At 40.4% G+C, this 19302-nt stretch overlaps 1 pseudogene; it reads right to left on the bottom strand.

The window, feature by feature from the left end:
• Positions 1-8758: 8758 nt before the first annotated feature.
• Positions 8759-12578, bottom strand: LOC148544923 (protein FAR1-RELATED SEQUENCE 7-like; annotated as a pseudogene).
• Positions 12579-19302: the final 6724 nt, after the last annotated feature.

The following is a 19302-nucleotide window of genomic DNA, read 5'->3' as shown; positions in this document are numbered from 1 at the left end:
GTCCTAGTTAACTCACTAATTACTTAGTGAAAGACTAGCGTCAATGGAAACCAAATCAATTAACCATTCTCACACAATGCGGAATAGACATCCACAACTCAATTCCACCCAAACACCCAATTTCTCAACCAAGAGTGTGAAAACTAATCATGCAAGGAATTAAACATCAAAGCAATAAAAATCAAAGTAATTAAATGCAAGGAAAGGAAATGGCAAGAAACCTCTTGGCAAGTAATTGAAGGCTAAGGCTACCTATCCTAGTCATTGACCACAAACACATGATGATTATGAAGAGTTAATCCTACTTAGTAAACCTTACATCGAAGATAAGTCAAATAGGCATAGTTAATTTCAATCCCTAAGTCCTATGTCAACACTAAGGGGTCACATAGAGTCAAGAGAGACCAAATCAACTAACTACTCTAATGTATCAAGCAAGAATGGACATCAATGACTCAAGGATCACCAAAGTCAACAATTTCAAGCCAAGAGTGAAAAAAAGCTATGTAAAAACTAAGCCAAGTATTTTATCAAACACTTAGTGTGCATGAAAATAAAATAATATTAAAATGTATTAAAAATAAATTCTAAAGCTACCAAAGCAAGAAAATAGCAATAACAACTAAAGGAAGCAATAAATGACATGGAAACATAAATTTGTATTAATTGGAATTAAAATAACAAAAGTGTTCATAACATGAAAATAACAAAATAAAGAAAATAACAAGAGAAATGAAGAAGAGCAAAGAAGTAATAACAATAAATGACAAGGAAAAGTAAATAGAAACAAGAATTAAAAGTAGAAATGACAAGAAATTAAACTAAAGAATCCTAATTCTAGAGAGAGCGGGAGCTTCTCTCTCTAGAGAACAACCTACATAATGCTTATCTAACCCTAATTTCTCCCTTCCTTCACATGGAGTAAGGCCTTCCTTCATATAGCACTCAATCAACTTTAGAAAGTCCCAAAATTGGGCCCTGGAGGCCCAAAAATCACCCCCAGCGATTTGCAATAAATGAGTCACCCGCTGGGACGTGTGCGGATGCACAGGTGTGTGGGTCCGCACACATGCTGATTTTCTTCTTGTGCGTACGCACATGTTGTTATGCCTACCCACACATGGTTTTGTGGCATTTGTGTGTATGCACAGGTGGTTGTGCGCACGCACACTCCAATGTGTGCTTCTCCTTTGTTTTCTTCATATTTTCTCCCTTTGTACATGCTTCCTTCCACTTTTGCCTTTGCCAAACTTGCCGCTAGGACCTAAAATCACTCAACAAATATGTCATAGCATCGAATGGCTTAAAAGTGGGATAAAAGTGATTAAAATAAGCACAAAATAGCATATTTTCACATTTAGGCATAATTAAGGGAGAGAACACAAAGCATGCTATTTGGATGAATAAATGTGGGTTTATATGATGAAATCCATTCAAATCAAACCAAAATATGCCAGGAAATATGGACTCATCAGCGGGTCAAGTTGGAACACTGTTGGTTGGACTTGGCTCAATCCAGATGGGCCTATAGATTATAATTTTTTCCTGAAACCAATGATGGGCTCAAGTGTCGGGTTATTAATTATTTTATTAAAACTAGATAACTGGTTTGGTATGGTACTCTTTACAATACCCATAAAAAAACCTAACATGGCTGAACAAAGAAGAGGAACACCCATGACAAAAAAAAAGAGGAACACGAAATTAGTTATTGCATGTATAATTAGTTGCTGAACAATCTGACAGTAGTATTATATATTTAAATTTTTGTAAGATATAATAATTAAAATAACTGCGATAGGCGCGTTTAAGCACCGAGGTGTCGAGTTTTACCATGGATCAAGACTCCCGTCGAACACATAGGCGAATAAGGCCAACTGTCGGTTGTTGAAGTCCATGCAGGAGTGATCTTGAACCTCATCTACGACACAAGTTTGTCTAACATCAGTCGGTAGTCGCATTTGGAGTTAAACTAATTAACCAATTATTTACCTTCTTGCTCGTTGAATTGGTGAACTTTTTGCTGTTGGAGTCAATTCGCACAGATCTATCCGTTCCCTCACCAGAACGTGGCCGTTTGGCGTTCCTTGTGGCCGATGGTGGTGTGCGGAACAACTTTTGCATGATACTGTCGGTTCCTTTCAAGGGTGGAGTACTCTTCTCAGCTGAATCCGAGGCAACCGGCGTTCCACCTGCGATGCCAGATGCAACTTTCATGGACTGTAGGGTTGACTGTTCATCCGTCTCCATGTCGGAGTCTAACAACACGATGGTTTTTTTGCGGCATGCAGCAGTTGGGTTGTCAGTTTCCTTCTCGAGGTCCCTCTGTCAAAGTGTAAGCTAAACCCGTTTAGGATAAGGGACACCAACAAGATACGTTAAATACATGGCCAATGAGTAAATCCTAACCTGGACCTTTTCCACGAGGCCCCTTATCAAATCCTTGACGATGAGACCGATCTTCAGAAACGACCAGTCCTCCTCCGGCTGGATCTGAACACCTTTGACTGTAGTAACATCCTCCGGCCGTGGAGCTACATCCGAGGTTTCGGAGGCAGCTTTGGGTCAACCGGGAAGCTACATATCAAGACAAAAGGGTGCCAACGAATCATATATTTGTAGAAAAAATGTGTGCAATACACCTGAGCAGAAGATTTACCTCAGATGCTTGCGGGGGCTGCGACTGCTTAATTGTATCTGCGTCGTGGACCTCTTTGCATACGTCCCTGCATGTACCTCATACGTGGTTGTTAATGCGAATATTCATCTACCATGCATATGCAACCTAAGACATTTTGTTGTACTCTAAAAGTCATAAATGAAACTTGTCTAACCTATTGTGTGTGTCACCGTCAGAGCTTGAGCGTGCTTCTTTGTCGCCTATTGTTGTTTGTGTTTCGAATAATGGTGGTTTAGAAGGGTAGGTAGGTCTATTTAATTCCAAAGTTTCTAGTAAATGCCAACAGTTGTATGCTCCATTTTTGGAGTGTGATGCGTTTATCCTTGGGGCATTGTGGGTGGAGTCACGGGTATTCGTTGTAGTCGTCAAACACGCGACGAATCTTTCACCCGTGTGGTACCTTCGTATGCGGGATAGTTTTCGGGTCTGTTCCGTAACCAAAAATGAAAGTTCTGAGAGCCATAATACTAGAGAATTTCCTTTTGCAATCACTTATTCTGGGATGATTAAGGTCAAATCTATCCAATACTCCAACAGGCTTCCATTACGACGCAAAGTCTAACCATGCCTTCTCCCCCCATCAATACAACAGGGCCATTATTTTAATTGATTATATCGTGTAGGCATGGGAATGCGAGCTACATATGCAATGGGCGTATTGCTTATTTTGCCTACACCGTCAAAAGGCATTCGTTGGGAGATGGAACAAAGCCAAAATGGCTAATAAATTAGATGCCTTTAGCTATCCGGTTCCCTTCCCAACGTACGTATTAAACGGTTTGTCCAAAGATTGTGCCATACTCAGTTAAGCATATATATGTATATACACAATGTATTGTCCCATACCCCCATTTGACATATACATCTGCTCGTCTGCCGCTACCCAGGCTCTTGGTCAGCGCGTCATAAAGTTTGGCATCGTGCACAGTACAAGGAAGTTAGTCACGGATGTTGCTTTCTAATATCGTGCGCAGTATAGTACTCTCTATTTCTCTTCCAGTTTCGGGCACAATTACCCCCAAATCTCATTGCGTTATTTTTAATTTTATTGTTTTATTAACCAACATTAATAGGAAATCTAAACCCTAAACAATAAATTCTTAATCATAAACCCTAAACCCTAAACCCTAAACCCTAAATTACAAACCCTAATCCATAAACTATAAACCCAAAAACACTAAACCCTAAACCCTAAACCCTAATCCCTCAACCCTAAACCCTAAACCTTAAACCCAAGACACTAAACCCTAAACCTTAAACAATCAACCCTAAATCTTATACCCTAAACCATAAACCATAAACCCTAAAACATAAACCCTAAACCCTAAACATTAAATTATAAATCCTAAACACTAAACACAAAACACTAAACCCTAATCCATAAACCCTAAATCCTAAACCCTAAACCTTAAACCTTAAACACTAAACCATAAACACTAAACCCTAAACCATATACCCTAAACCCTAAACCCTAAACCCTAACCCCAAAACCCCAAACCTAAAACCATAAACCGTAAACCGTAAACCGTAAACCCCTAAACACTAAACATTAAACTCTAAATCCTAAATCATAAACACAAAACTCGAAACCCTAAACCCTACATCATAAACCCTATACCTTAAACCCTAAACCCTAAACCCAAAACCCTACACCATAATCCCTAAACTCTAAACCCTAAACCCTAAACCCTAAATCCTAAACCATAAACATAAAACCCTAAACCCTACACCATAAACCCTATACCCTAAACCCTAAACCATAAACCCTATACCCTATACCCTAAACCCCAAACCATAAACCATAAACCCTAAACCCTAAACCCTAAACGCTAAATTAGAAACCCTAAACACTATACCCAAAACACTAAACCCCTAATCTATAAACCATAAACCCTAAACCCTAAATTTTAAACCCTAAACACTAAACCATAAACACTAACCCATAAACACTAAACCCTAAACTCTAAACTATAAACCCCTAAACCTTAAACTCTAAACCCTAAACCCTAAACTATAAACCCTAAACGCTAAACCATAAACCCTAAACCTTAACCCATAAACCCTAAACCCTACCCTAAACCCTAACTCATAAATCCTAAACTCTAAACCCTAAACCCTATAAACCATAACCCCTAAATGCCAAACCCTGAACACTAAACCCTAAACCATAAACCCAAACCCTATTCCCTAAACCATAAACCATATATCCTAAACCCTAAACCATAAACCCTAAACCCTAAACCATATACCGTAAACCTTAAACCCTAAACCCAAAACCTTAAACTCTAACCCCTAAACCCCAAACCTTAAACCTTAAACCGTAAACCGTAAACCGTAAACCCCTAAACACTGAACCATAAACCCTAAACAGTACAGACTCTGGCATTTTGGTCATGCAATGGATGGCAATGGGACGGCGGTTCACGTACGCGGTGTTGCCAATTGTAAGTTAACACATGAATAAAATTAAAATGCTATTGCACTGTGTGTTTCTAATCTACGCTGCAATGACCATTGCAGCTTGACGAAGAGAAGACCAGAATCAAAATGGCCATTGCACTATTAACGGGAAGATGCAACGAGGAAAGGGGTGCATTGCTTGCAAAGGCAGCGGATTCGGTGAAGATGTGGGAACCGTTTCCAAGCTACGTGTGAAGTGGCCCAATACAACGTTTCTTGTCATGCACTGTAGTTTTTTTTTTTTGGTTGTTGGATGTAATGGTACAAGTAATGTTATGTGAAATTGTTGGGCCTAATCAATGCATGGACAGTCTTCGTGGGCTAATTATATCATAGGCCATATATCATACTAATGTTATTTAATGTTGTTTTCCATCAACCAAAAAATGAATGTTATCTTCCAAAAAATACATAAAAAAACTCTAAACCCTAAACCCTAAACCCTAAACTCGAAACCCTAAACCCTACACCAAAAACCCTGTACACTAAACCCTAAACCCTAACTCCTACACCATAAACCCTATACCCTAAACCCTAAACACCAAACCCTAGACCATAAATCCAAAACCCTAAACCCTAAACCCTATACCCTAAACCATAAACCCTAAACCCTAAGCCCTAAATCCTAAACACTAAATCCTAAACCCTAAACACTAAACCCAAAACACTAAACCTTAATCCATAAACCATAAACCCTAAATCCTAAACCTTAAAGCCTAAACACTAAACAATAAACACTAAACCCTAAACACAAAATCCTAAACTCTAAACCATAAACCCTAAACTATAAACAATAAACTCTAAACCCTAAACCCTAAACCAAAAACCCTAAACCCTAAACCATAAATCCTAAACCTTAATCCATAAACCCTAAACCCTAAATCCTAACCCATAATCTTAAACCCTAAACCCTAAACCCTAAACCATAACCCTTAAACCCCAAACTCTAAACACTAAACACTAAACCCTAAACTCAAACCCTATACTCTAAACCATAAACCCTATACCCTAAACCCTAAACCCTAAACCATAAACCCTCAACCCTAAACCATATACCCTAAACCATAAATCTTAAACCCTAAACCCTAAACCCTAACCCCTAAATCCCAACCCCTAAACCCTAAACTGTAAACCCTAAACACTGAACCATAAACCCTAAACCCTAAACCCGGGTTTAATATTTCCATGCGATGTTTGATTTATCTGTCATCCGATGATTTGCAGATAATGGAGTTGATCACGCTCATGGTTGCATTAGAGGGAAAACCCATGGAGATCACCCTCGAGTGGTGTGGTGCATGCATCTGAAGTTTGCGGTATTGCCAAATTTTAATTTTGTAGTTTACTTGAATACATAACTGTGATTTAACATTCCCTATTTTAACATGAACCATGAACCGTTGACATACATGGGGACTTGTTTGATCCACTAAATACTCCCTGAGTAACCAGGCCGATGTCATGGACGCCGTCCACCCTGAGATTTTGGCGCAGCGATACGGCAATGACCACATGCACCCGACGGAAGACCTGCACCTTGTAAGTTACCGACCGATAAAATTGTCGTATGCAAGTTCTGAACCTAGGTGGACTGAATCATGACTATGTTATCACTTTTGGCTTTTTTATCAATCGCAGGTCTATATGCCAGTTTTGGAAGAAGACTGTGACAAGCACGGGTTTTTGGCTATGGTGGACCTGTCAGAGAAGCAAGTCTCCCAATTTGACACGAATGCAACTAAAGAATCAAAGGCAAGAAGGAGACGTGTCATACAATGCATCGTAAGCGACGCACATAGGATAATTCAGCGTCCTATCCAAATGCGCTAATCTTTGTATCTTGGCGAATCTGTGGTAGCTGACTGCGCTGGATGGAATCATTGCAACTGATGTGTATAAAGAGTTACGCTCTAAGAGCACTGTCGAGTTTGCTAGTTTGGAAATCATGGCCGCACAGGGGTGCCAAAAAACAGCAGCAGTACAGACTCTGGCATTTGGGTCATGCAATGGATGGCAATGGGACGGCGGTTCACGTACGCGGTATTGCCAATTGTAAGTTAACGCATGCATACAAGTAAAATGCTATTGCACTGTGTGTTTCTAATCTATGCCGCAATGACCATTGCAGCTTGACGAAGAGAAGACCAGAATCAAAATGGCCACTGCACTAACGGGAAGATGCAACGAGGAAATGGGTGCATTGCTTGCAAAGGCAGCGAATTCGGTGAAGACGTGGGAACCGTTTCCAAGCTACGTGTGAAACGGCCCAATACAACGTTTCTTGTCATGCACTGCTTTTTTTTTTTGTTGTTGGATCTAACGGTACAAGTTATAATATGTGAAATTGTTGGGCCTAATCAATGCACGGACAGTCTTGGTCGGTTAATTATATCATGGGCCATATATCATACTAATGTTATTTAATGTTATTTTCCATCAACAAAAAAAGTTATTTTCCAAAAAAAATATAAAAAACATAAATATACAAAAAAGTGTAATTATGAACAATTTACCTGCTACCATCGACTGCATCAATCCGTCCATCCGTCCTCAAGGCTGACAATACGAAGTGATTTTTCACTGACCCAGATGATGGAATAAATGATAAGATTAAATTAAGAACTGAAATTTAAATTTTGAATTAGTTGGGTTTATCGCCTTTTTAGTATTTCGGTTATTTTCTTTGGTAATTACACCAACATTAATGCCCAACTAATGCGCGTACGTTTCGAAGAAGGGAACCCATTGTAGAAGACTCCAAAGCATCCAACAGTAAGAACCATCAACCATCCAAGAAATCACAGGCGAAGTATCACAATGCTGTCGGTCGTAGATTTCCATTTTTTCAAATTCATAATCCCCAACATGGAGAATCAAGTTGTAAGTTTTCATTTTTTGTTCTAATCCCATAACCCCAAGACCCGCATGCAAGACCACATCATTATCGCTTTCTTAATCGTGCAGAGAATGCCATGGACCTTCTCCAACCTTATCCAAGAGACCATGAGCAACCCCAGTGAGATAAGCACCACAAATGGTCAGTCGTGGAGCATCTCGTGGGCATCGAGGAGGAGCATCCGCATCGAATTGTCTTCACTGGAGGGTGGCGGGACTTTTACGAACACTACCATCTTCAAATCGGTTCCATGCTGCTATTATCGTATCACCAACTAAAGTTTTTCTATGTGGCTATCCATGGCACAAGTTTCTGCGAGATCAACTACGGAAGATAACAAGATTATTTAAGGGGTTTTCTATATGCTATATGCACTCGGGTAAAGCGTGTGTTTTCTGCTGTTTTACGTTGTACCAGAAACATACGACACAGAAGTCTTCCAGCAAAACCTGCACATGGCAACTACACAGTCCAGTTCTACGCGATAATCCCGGTGAACAACCCTGATACACTGGTATAGATGCGAATTTCAATTCCTTTACTACCTGCAATCATCAATCCATGTATGACACCATATTTTTTTCACCATTCGCTATAGATGCTCCCGCCACGGTTCTTGCAGGATTATGGTCGGTCCCTACCACGACTTCTGACCCTAACCACGCCCACAGGATAGTATCATCGCGTGGTCTGGAATATGGAACTAATGGAAGGATCGTGCTTCATGGAGGAGGGACACTGTCAAGGAACACTACGGCACAAGGGATGAGTGGCTGGTGCTGTTCCGTTATCACAACATTCAAAACACCATGTATGTCATGTTCTTCAATGGGCATAAAATGGAAATCAACTACTTGGACCATGACAGACCGGGGACGGAATGCACTTGTATAATGTATCAGACGGTCCCCAAGACAATGCACATAGCCGATGGGTTCAGATCGACCAATCCATTCTTTATCATACCAATCGTACACCCATGACATCCCATTTTCTCTTAAGTGTGCTGACAATTAACATATATGTCCTCACCGAATTACATTATGTTGGACTATAATTGGTAATTCTATGATCTATACTATAAATGTTTATTTTTAAAGGCAACTATTTCTGGTACTATTGTTCTAGTCAATTATTTCATTGCACAGTGATCTAAAAAATATGTTTTCGCTTCCAGCCAAATGTCCCACCTCTGCCGGAAGTCTACGAGGATAGCCCAATTTCGATTACCAACAAGAGGGGCGCGTGGACCGTTCAGTATAGGCACTATTCTGGGAGGACGAACGGATGTTTTGGAATAGGCTGGTTTGTCCTAGCAACTGCATGCCAACTAAGACATGGCCATGTGTGTGTCTTCGAGCGGCTGGCGCTGCAAGACTACCATCTGCATATATATTTAGAACTCTTGTATCCTAAACCCCCCAACCACCACCCCTCACCCCCATCCAAGTACACTCGATCCATGTTTTCTTGCCTCTGTTTGTAAAGTACAATGCTACAAGCTGCATGTCAATATATCTATATCTTTAATCTATATTTTATTTCCAAGCAGACAATTCTACCTTGCCCTCCTTAACCTATGCTTTAGATACTAAACATGATAATCCTTATTTTTGTTAATGTGCACATAGCATAACAATATATCTATATCTTTTCTTTTGTCAATTAGTGCCAATGGCTTTGAAGTTTGAATGACTGAAGTAGTCGTCGGCTGGTGTTAACATGGGGCATGGTCAAATTATTTTCGTTGGAAAAAATGCATTAGTCAGTTGTTTATGTGTAGTGGTTTTATACGTGGTGGAAGAGAGTTAATAATGATGGATGGATTGTTGCTGACGAATTCTTTATCATCCAAGCTTTACTAAACCACATCACCCTCTACTATTACGACTGAGGAACTTTCAATTTTTCGATCCACTTTACCTAATTTTTGTAATTTTGAATTTTGAAACTTCACAATGATTTGTTAATCTCCTAAAAATGCTAATTAGTAGTAGTTATTTATTGATTCAGAGTTGTTACCGTGCTTCATTAGTGCATTTAATTCATCACATCGGGTGGTTTAATCAGGTGTTTATTCAGGTGTTTTAAATTACATCTAAAAGCCATGATCCCTTACAAAGCTTTTCAAAATCGCAATTGAACCACATTCAGTTTCAAATAAGTACACAAGCTACTACACAACGTAACCAGTTACAATTGTCTATTGCAAAGAGGCAGATAAAGGGAGTTTTTTTAGGGGAGGTGCATCTGACCTCCAAATCAATGACCTCTCGCAGCGTCGTCATCCGCGAGTGGTGTCCCCGGCTGGTTATGGGCTTCTACCGACCGCGGAGGTGTAGCACCAGCACGGCGGTGCAGCACTGCATGCTTTCTTTCTAGGCGAGCTACCCATCTGTGGTGTACAAGGTGGCCTCCAAGGCAGAGCTACCCATCACGTTTGGTACTCACTATGACGAACGTCCTAATCGGGGGTTCCTTTATAGCTGTGCGGACGTAGGAAATCCGGCCGCTATATTCCGTATAGGGATGACGGAGTTCTTCTGAATTGGGCTAAATGTTACATACTAAATATCCATATAAATGCTACATACAAAATATCCACTTAAAATACATACAAAATATCCACTTAACATAGAATCGCTATAAAGATGCCCCTAATTACCATGTCCGGTTCAACAAAAAGGTCGACAACGAACGATATATAATACATTAGGTTTGACAGTGGATTTGCAACTCTTCGCACGACACCACTTCACACCTCCACTTCTGGAATCAGTCGTTGGTTCCTCTCTATGGTTGTACTGAAAATACACTATTAAAATCAGTTAATTCTAGAGCACAGCCACATACCAACGAAAGCCAACATAGCAAAAACTTTTTTTTAACATCGACAACATATAGAGATCATCAGGTATATGTAGTTTTACAAAATTAACTCTGTAGTTCAAATAGTGGTTCTATACCAAGATGAAATGCAGACAATATTCGATGTCCGGCTACCGCCTACCGGAGAATGTGAAAAGTTTCGACCAACCTACCATTGCAACACACAGCGGTGATGACTATAGGCCCACTTTGCTCAATTGGCGAGAGACATGACTGGCCCGGACGTGTTGGTCCTAGCGAAGTTGCTGTTAACAAACCCAGCCTGCGTGTCACTGTTGGAGCATCGGAACGAGGGAATCTCCGCAGTCGCATATAGGTCCCTGGATAGGTTTTCATAGAGCTGACACCAATGTAAAACCAAATGATTAGAACCATTTAACAGGACATAAATGTTAAGTAGATCATCTATAAAATGACTAACCCACTATGTCAGTGTCCATCGAATCCATGTCATCTGCAACTGCGCTGGATGACTCCATTGTGCGGCGGTCCAGACACGTCGTCCTATTGTGTCCCACCTCCCGGCAAAAACGATATCGCTGGGTTTTCTTTCCATCGTTAGCACCGTTACCCTTTGTATTGAGTCTGGGAGGATTCCGTACCGGGGCTCTGTCACCCTCAGAGGGTGGCCCCTCAAGTGGAAAACTGGTGTCCACTACATCTTCGTTCTCGAAGTGCTTCAGCATCAGCATGGCAACGTCTCTTGCAAACTGGAACTTTTCTGTGCTGTGACATGCAATTTTGCACACTTTCCGGTACCAATCCATCAGGCACCAGTGTTGCGTCAGTTGTACAGAATCCTAAATCACGCCCATCGACTGCACCGACACAAGTTTTGCATCCTTGGTCCATCTCGGCAATATCAGAGAACTTGGGATCTCATGAACATTGTTAAGAACAAGTACTACAATTATATGTTCGCAGGGGACCCCGAAACATTCTATTCTCATGCCCGTGCATCAGACCTCGCTCATTTCAGACGTTGCAACAACACGCCAATCCTTACCCGGAGTGTCGTATCAAGAGACGGTGTGGATAAAATACGAACCGTTGTCTTCAGAATCAACCACCCTCATTGCACAAGCCCTGTCAAGAATGGGAACAAACAAATAGAATATTGCCCGAGTGTAGTTCTCGACTACACTCCGCTCCAACTGTTTCAGGTCGGTGGTCATAACAGGGTCACCCTTTGCACACTCGAAATCAGCCTCCACTTCCTTTCCACGCACGAACATCAAGCATCGATGGAAATGACATAAAAAATCAGTGTAACTGTTTCGAAACTTAACATATCGTGATATCATAGCGTGTAAGCCCTCGCACCTTGAGGTTGTGCAAAATCTGGCAAAGAACTTTCCTCGTATGTGTGCTGTGGCCTAACTGTGCCTTCTCTCATACATGTCTTTTATCGGCGATGCCAAATTTCTCCACCATCTCAAACCACTTTCTCTGGAATGTTCCGACCTCGTAGTCGCCAAGCATGCAATCCCTAAACATCTTGGTGAATTTAGGCTTTCTGATGTTGCTCATGGCATTTCGGAGTAGATGCCAAGCACAGAGTCGATGGTGAGCCTTTGGAAAAACTTGCTCGATCGCAGACTTTATTTGCCTGTCACCATCGGTTATTATGGACACGGGAGCCTTCCTTTTCATTGCAGTTTACAACTGTTGAAGCAACTAGACATAGGGCTCTTCTTTCTCATCTGCCACCAGTACAGCGGCAAAGACAACCGTTTGGTTGTGGTGATTCACACCAGAGAATACTACAAGAGGTGAAAGGTAAACATTTTTCTTGTACGTTGCATCAAATGCAACCACGTCTCCAAATACCTGGTAATCAATTTGGCTGGTGCCGTCACACCAAAACAAATATTGTAGCACGCCCTCCCCGTCAACAACTTCTTTGTAGTACAGTGCTGGATTATTTGCCTTGCACTCTCGGAGATACCTTAAGCACGATTCCGCATCTAGGCCACCCTCCCTTCATTGCCTCGCATTTACATTGTGTATGTTCCTTATTGTGTACGGGACATTATGACACCTGCCGGCTAGGCTCGCCATAAAACTGTGGATTCGCGAGACGCCAATGCCCCCTTTGCGCATGTCGTTCATCTGCTCGATGTCCGCTTCGCTCATCCTCCGATGGCTTGGGAGCATGGAAGAAAATTGCAACTCAAGATTGTGATGGTTATGCACGTTTGAAAAGTATGCAACGTGTCAACGTCCTGATTCATCGTCCATGCGAAGTAGCATCCTTGCAGGGCATCCACACCGTGTCTCGGCCCTTGGCCTCTTTTGCCGGTTAGGCATTGGGTAGAACTTCGGGGATCGGTACCCTTGTCGGTGGCACACGAACTCCTGCTGTATCCTTACTTCGCCACATTTTGCGCTTCTGGAACGTCTTGCGCCGAAGCCATGGTGCTTTGCATATTGCTGGTAGAACACAAATGCAATGTCAACATCTGCGAAATTAAAGCGGAGAACCTCCTCCTCGCTCAAGTTCAAAAAATCAATCAAACCTATCGATTTGCCAGAATCAACAGCGTACAAGTCATCATCCGCATAATTGTCAGACATTCCTCCGATGCCGTCCAAATTGTTGACAACATTGTTGACATCGGCCTCTGCATGATGGTCGTGTTCTGTTTCATCTTCCTGTAAATCGTACTCGTCCGACTCTATCCCTGCAAAGCCTTTGCCCTCAACCGATCCAACTCCATCGTCTGCTCCGTTGCACATTTTTGTTTCCTCTGTTACACACACGCCCCCAGTGGTATCTTCATCCCCGGCACCCCTGTGCCAAACAACAACAATGCGGTAATTTAGTGAAACACGAAAAATTGGGGGATGTCCTTCAAAGAAAATTGTAAAACTATGACGAAACAAAGGGAGATATTTGTAAATCAAGTGAAGGGTGATAATACAACGGGTACCTTCTTTCCATTGACGGAGAAGGCGAAGCCATCAATTGCCGAAGACAACCGACAATGCAGATCACGTACCGTCATTGTCAGACGTGAGGCTGTTTGTGTGCTTGGATCCGTCTAAACAGAATCGTTAACACTGAACACTTTCTCAATCCCAAAAAAAAGGAAGTTTCATGGTTCAAAAACTGTAAATCTTGTCGGATGAGTCACTGGAAAAGGACGCTGCCGAAGCCACCATGGCTGAGTGGGGGGGGAGAAGAAGTTAGCTAAGAAGAAGTTAGCTGAGCCGTTCTCGGTGGTGGAGATAGGAAGGGACGGTGTGATTATGATGGAGGAGAATGGGAGGAAGAGAACCTGGGCTAGAGGAGAAGTTAGCGGCAGTAATAGTTGTTAACTAAACTCTGAGTGTCCAACTAATTGTAGAATTAAGTTAAATGTATTTATTTTAAAAATTGAAAAATTGATCCCTCTATTTTATATGAAATTGTAGAAAACACCCAACAAAAACAAGCATTTATTCTCGCACTACCTGGCTGACCGGTGTGCCAAACACGTTTTTGGCATTTCGGTGTGCTAACAGGGAGCGCGTACCGAATCCGTGCCCGAGAAAGAGTAAGGAAACGGTGGTGAGAAGAGAAGTGAAAGTTACTATTTACTTCTATTTTCAATCACCCGTAACTTTTGATCCAGAGCTCCAATTGACGAGCCATCAGCAGCCACGCGTTTGTCTCGGAATTCTCTACAAAACTCACTAAACAATTTGGTAAGAAAATTATGTTTTTTTACCCAGTTCTTCCCTTTTCAGTTCGTGATTTAGGTTTTGGAAATCGAAAGATTTTGTAATTTTGATGGTTTAGGGATACTCTAGCAGTGGATAATTGTTGAGTTTCACCCTAATTTTAGTGGATAAAGTAAGAAACCACTTAACCCTCTATGAATCATTAATTAGAAAAATCTATGTTAATTGTAGTGAATTTGGATTGTATTAGATTGAATTGGGTGTTTCGAAGTTAAATTGGTGGACATTGGAAGCTTGAAATTGAATAATGGGAGCTGGAAATTCAGTTGGTGAGGAGTTGGAGCTTTGGAGCTTGAGAAATGGTGGATGATTGAGGTGTTTTGAGCTTAGGAAGGAATCGGTCAAGGTATGATTTCGGTTTCTCATAATTAAAATATAATGTAAACGTGAAAACTTAGGTTAGCTGACTATAAGATAAGATTGGATTGCTGATGCTGTTGATGATTGATATTTGTGGTATTTATGAGGATTGGTGATTTTGAGGTGAATAATTATTGATATGTGTGGTTGTGGATTAGTGACTTGTGTTAGAGTTTTTTGAGTGAATTATTGAAATATTTGATGAGTTATTGAGGGTGATTGTGTTGAGTAATGAGGTTTATTGGAATGTGTGATATATTGATGATGAGTATATGAATTTGTATGAGTTGAGTTCTAAGTTTATGAGGTATAAAATAATTGATGATGATTGTGTGATATGGAACTGAAATGGTTGGATGATTGATTAATGGTGAATTATGAATGAGAAGTGTAGAAATGTGATATGTATATGATGAATCTGGCCTTAATCAATGAATAATTTGTAATGAATTTAAAAATGAAATTGTTTTGAGCTTGACCTGGCAAGGTTCGTGGTGGTTTACTGCTTGCCCAGCGTCGAGATGTATGTGGGGTTTGTGGTGGTGTACCGCCCACAGGTTTTAAAAGTGAATGTTGTGTGAGGTTCGTGGTGGTGTACCACCCACATGTTTTTAAAGAGATTGTTATGTAGGGTTCGTGTTGGTTTATCACCCACGTGTGTGTGTTATTTTCCAATTGGAGATCTTGCGAGGTTCGTGGTGGTGTACCACTCGCGATGGTGGGCTTCATGGTGGTGTACCGCCCGCCAGGTGGGGTTCGTGGTGGTGTACCACCCACCGGTTTTCAAGAGGATGATATCCGAGTTAGCTACCGGATGTGTCGTGTTCTGGCAAAGTAACCGACACGTGATCTCACGGCCAGTAGGAAAGGCATGCATCATATGCATTTATGTGACTTATTTGGTTTTGTATTACTTGGGTTTGCTTACTTGAATATCTATGCTTATTTGCTATATTTGAATATCTACTTGTGCTTGCCTTGTCTGTTTTATTTGTCTGTGCATCGGTGTTTCAGAAGATTGGAGAAATGGATGATGAGCTTAGGGGTTAAGTTAGGATTTGATATGTGACGAACTGATTTCTTGCCGGTAAAGAATTTTATAAAAATAATCACGTTGTAGGTATAGTTTCTAAACCAGCAAAGAATCCTTTCGTACAAAAGTTTCGTTGTCACAAGTAACAAAACCCAATAAAATTTATAACCGAAGTATTTAAACCTTGGGTCGTCTCTCAAGGAATTGCAGGGAAGTATGATTTATTATTAGTTATGGGAAAATGTATATTTTTGGGTTTTTGAAATAAGGAACAAGTAATTCAAATGGCAAGAAAAATAAATTAATAATTAGAAAAACTCTTGGCAAGGTATGAGAACTGGAAATCCCATCCTAGTTATCCTTATCAAGTGTGATGAGAATTGTTTATTACTCCCACTTAGTTAACCCTTACTAAATAAAGGAAAGTCAAGTGGACTAATCAACTTGATTCCTCAAGTCCTAGTCAACTCCTATGGAAAGACTAGCTTTAGAGGGATCCAAATCAATCAGCGATTTCCAAATTCTAATCAACCGCTGAGTTTGACAACTCAAGTGTAACCAATTACTTATCCCAAGCCAAAAGGAAAAAATCCAAATTATTTATATCATAAACAGAAGGAAACAATCATAATCTGAAATGCCTCAATTTATATTAAATAGAAAATCAAATTAAACATAGGAATCCATAAACCAAATTGGCAACATCAAGTAATCAACTAAAGTAATAGAATGAATAAAGGTAGATGAGAAATTAAATTAAATGGCTAAGTGAGCTATAAATTGAATCATTGATTAACCTAAGCTCTTACCTATACATACACTCTTTATACTTTTAGAATCATGCCTAGCTACCCATAATTTTCTCACTTTTGCATTACATACTCATGCATCAACTTTTCTCTTAACTTGTATCACACATGCATTGATCTTTTATTAACTTAACATTGGAATAATTTTGTCCCCTTATTTATTTATTTAATTATTGAATATTTTTGGATTTTTTTTAAATAAAAGTAAACCTAACATTATCAATGCACATGGGTTTTTAATTTTTCTAGTCTTACATGAGTAGGTACCCAAACTCCCAATATTTTATCAATTGTAAAAACATAACACATTCCCTTGTAAAAACATAACAATATTGGCTTTTTCTTCTTTTTATTTTTTTATTATTTTTTTTGCATATATATATATATATATATATATATATATATATATATATATATATATATATATATATATATATATATATTCACATTTTTTTTCTTTTGCAATATGCTTTTTCTTTTTCCTTTTGCTACCTTTTTTTGCTTCAAGAATCGATTTTTGGATTTTTCATATTACCAATAATACTTTTCCTTTTTCATCATTATTTCAAGAGCCAACATTCTTAATTTCAATGTAGTGCTTGATCTCTTCAATGTCATGCCCTTGTCTCTGTTGTTCTTCCCTCAATTGATCCATGTTGGAGCTTAGTTCTCCTAGAGAGTATGCAATTGGTCCCAAAAATTTTGGGGAGGAAAATACATCCTTGAGACATCTCAGGGATTTCTTGTTGAGGTGGCTCCACATGCTCTTGATGTGGTCCATGTGCTGGCTCTCTAACACGCTCCATCCTTCTTTTAGTGATGGGCTTGTCCTTCTTCTATGACAATTTCAGCTGAATTGCATAGGTGACATATGAGTTCCTCTTCCTTGAGGTGTCACCAGTCTTTGGTGTCATACTTAAAAATGGTAGAAATCACAAAGCAAAGCCTTTGTAACACCAAACTTAAGAATTTTGCTCGTCCTCGAGAAAATGTGAACAATGGGGAAGAATAGAGTAGAAGAAGGTGGAGTAGGTGGAGATTCTGTGGGACCTACTGGTCCTGAGAGGCTAGGGAATTCAGAATCCCTACCCTCTGCATTGGCGTTGAATTCCCAGCGTCTGCTCCCTGGCTGGCATTCAACGCCAGCTTGTTGCTCCCAATAGGGTGTTAAACGCCCACTCTGGCTCCTTGTCTGGCGTTCAACACCAGTAAGGTTTCTGCTCCAAGGTGTTCTGTTTCCAGCTCTGACTGTTTCTGTTTCTGTTCTAACTACTGCACATAATCACAACCATTAAAAAGCAAGGGAAAACTCTAAAAATAAACTAAAATAAACTCAAATAAACAAAAGAAATAAGAACAGAAATACTTTACTCATGGTTGTGTTACCTCCCAACAAGTGCTTCTTTAATGTCATTAGCTTGACACTCGATTGCTGACTTTCTTCCTCTTCTTCCAGTTGGTTAACAAAAATGACTCCATAGGAGAAGAGGAGGATATTAGTGCCCTCAGATTTGAATTCCTCCTAACAAGCTTTCTTTGAGTGTGATGAGCTTGATTCTTCTTGCTTGTTAGGGTAGGGGTTGTATTGTTTCTCCATCCCCTATGTATCTTCCTCTTGGGACCTTCCTCATTGGTGAGTGGTAACTGCCCAACACCAAACTTAAGTTTGATGTCTGGAAAAACTGTATGAGCTTTCACCAAGGGAGGAGGCTTCACTATTGTACACTGCATGGCAGTACCTCCTTTGTCAGGGGGTAGTGGAGGTTGAAGGACCTTGATAATCATGTAATCCTTCTGTAACCTCATCACTAATTTGTCTCTCTCAGCATCAGAGAGGTTTCTTCCAGTAGATAGAGACAATGGCTCCAACACCTTAGCAAAAGTAATATTGAACTGCAGCTTTTCATAGCCTTCCAAGGATTGTGAGCAATGCTCATCCTTGGTCTCTTTTTGGAGCATTTGAGGGTGTGGTACTTGAGCAGTGCTCTTCTTTAGTCTCTTCTTTATTTAGTTCCTCAATAATGTGTATCATCTGAGGCTCAGCCTCCTTGGTACTAATGAGGGCCAAACACTCTTCTCTTGGATTCACTTCTGTGTCTCTGAGAAGAGTGTTAGGGTATCTCTGCAGTTTCTGAGGAGGGTTCCTCTGAATGACTGCATTGCACTCCTTAGTAAGAGCTACTATCTCTACTTCCCTCCAATCACTCTTGTTGTTCAGTATTTCCTTCATGAACTTAGCATATGAAGGCATTTGTTCGAGAGCCTTTGCAAAGGAATTTTGATCTCCAGCTTCTTAAAAGCTTCTAAGAATTTGGCAAATTGCCTATCCTTTTCGGTTTTCTAGAGTCTTTGAGGGTATGGTAACTTGGCCTTGAACTCAAGGGCCATGAGTGGTGCAGGGTGAGTGTCCATAGTGCCTAAAGAAGGGTCACCAACCTGCTTAGGAGAG

The sequence above is a fragment of the Arachis ipaensis genome, chromosome B9, assembly GCF_059453495.1.
Source record: "Arachis ipaensis isolate K30076 ecotype BB chromosome B9, ASM5945349v1, whole genome shotgun sequence".
In the NCBI taxonomy this organism is placed as follows: domain Eukaryota; kingdom Viridiplantae; phylum Streptophyta; class Magnoliopsida; order Fabales; family Fabaceae; genus Arachis; species Arachis ipaensis.
Note: the sequence above shows the minus strand (reverse complement) of the source record. Positions and strands in the feature narration are given on the sequence as shown.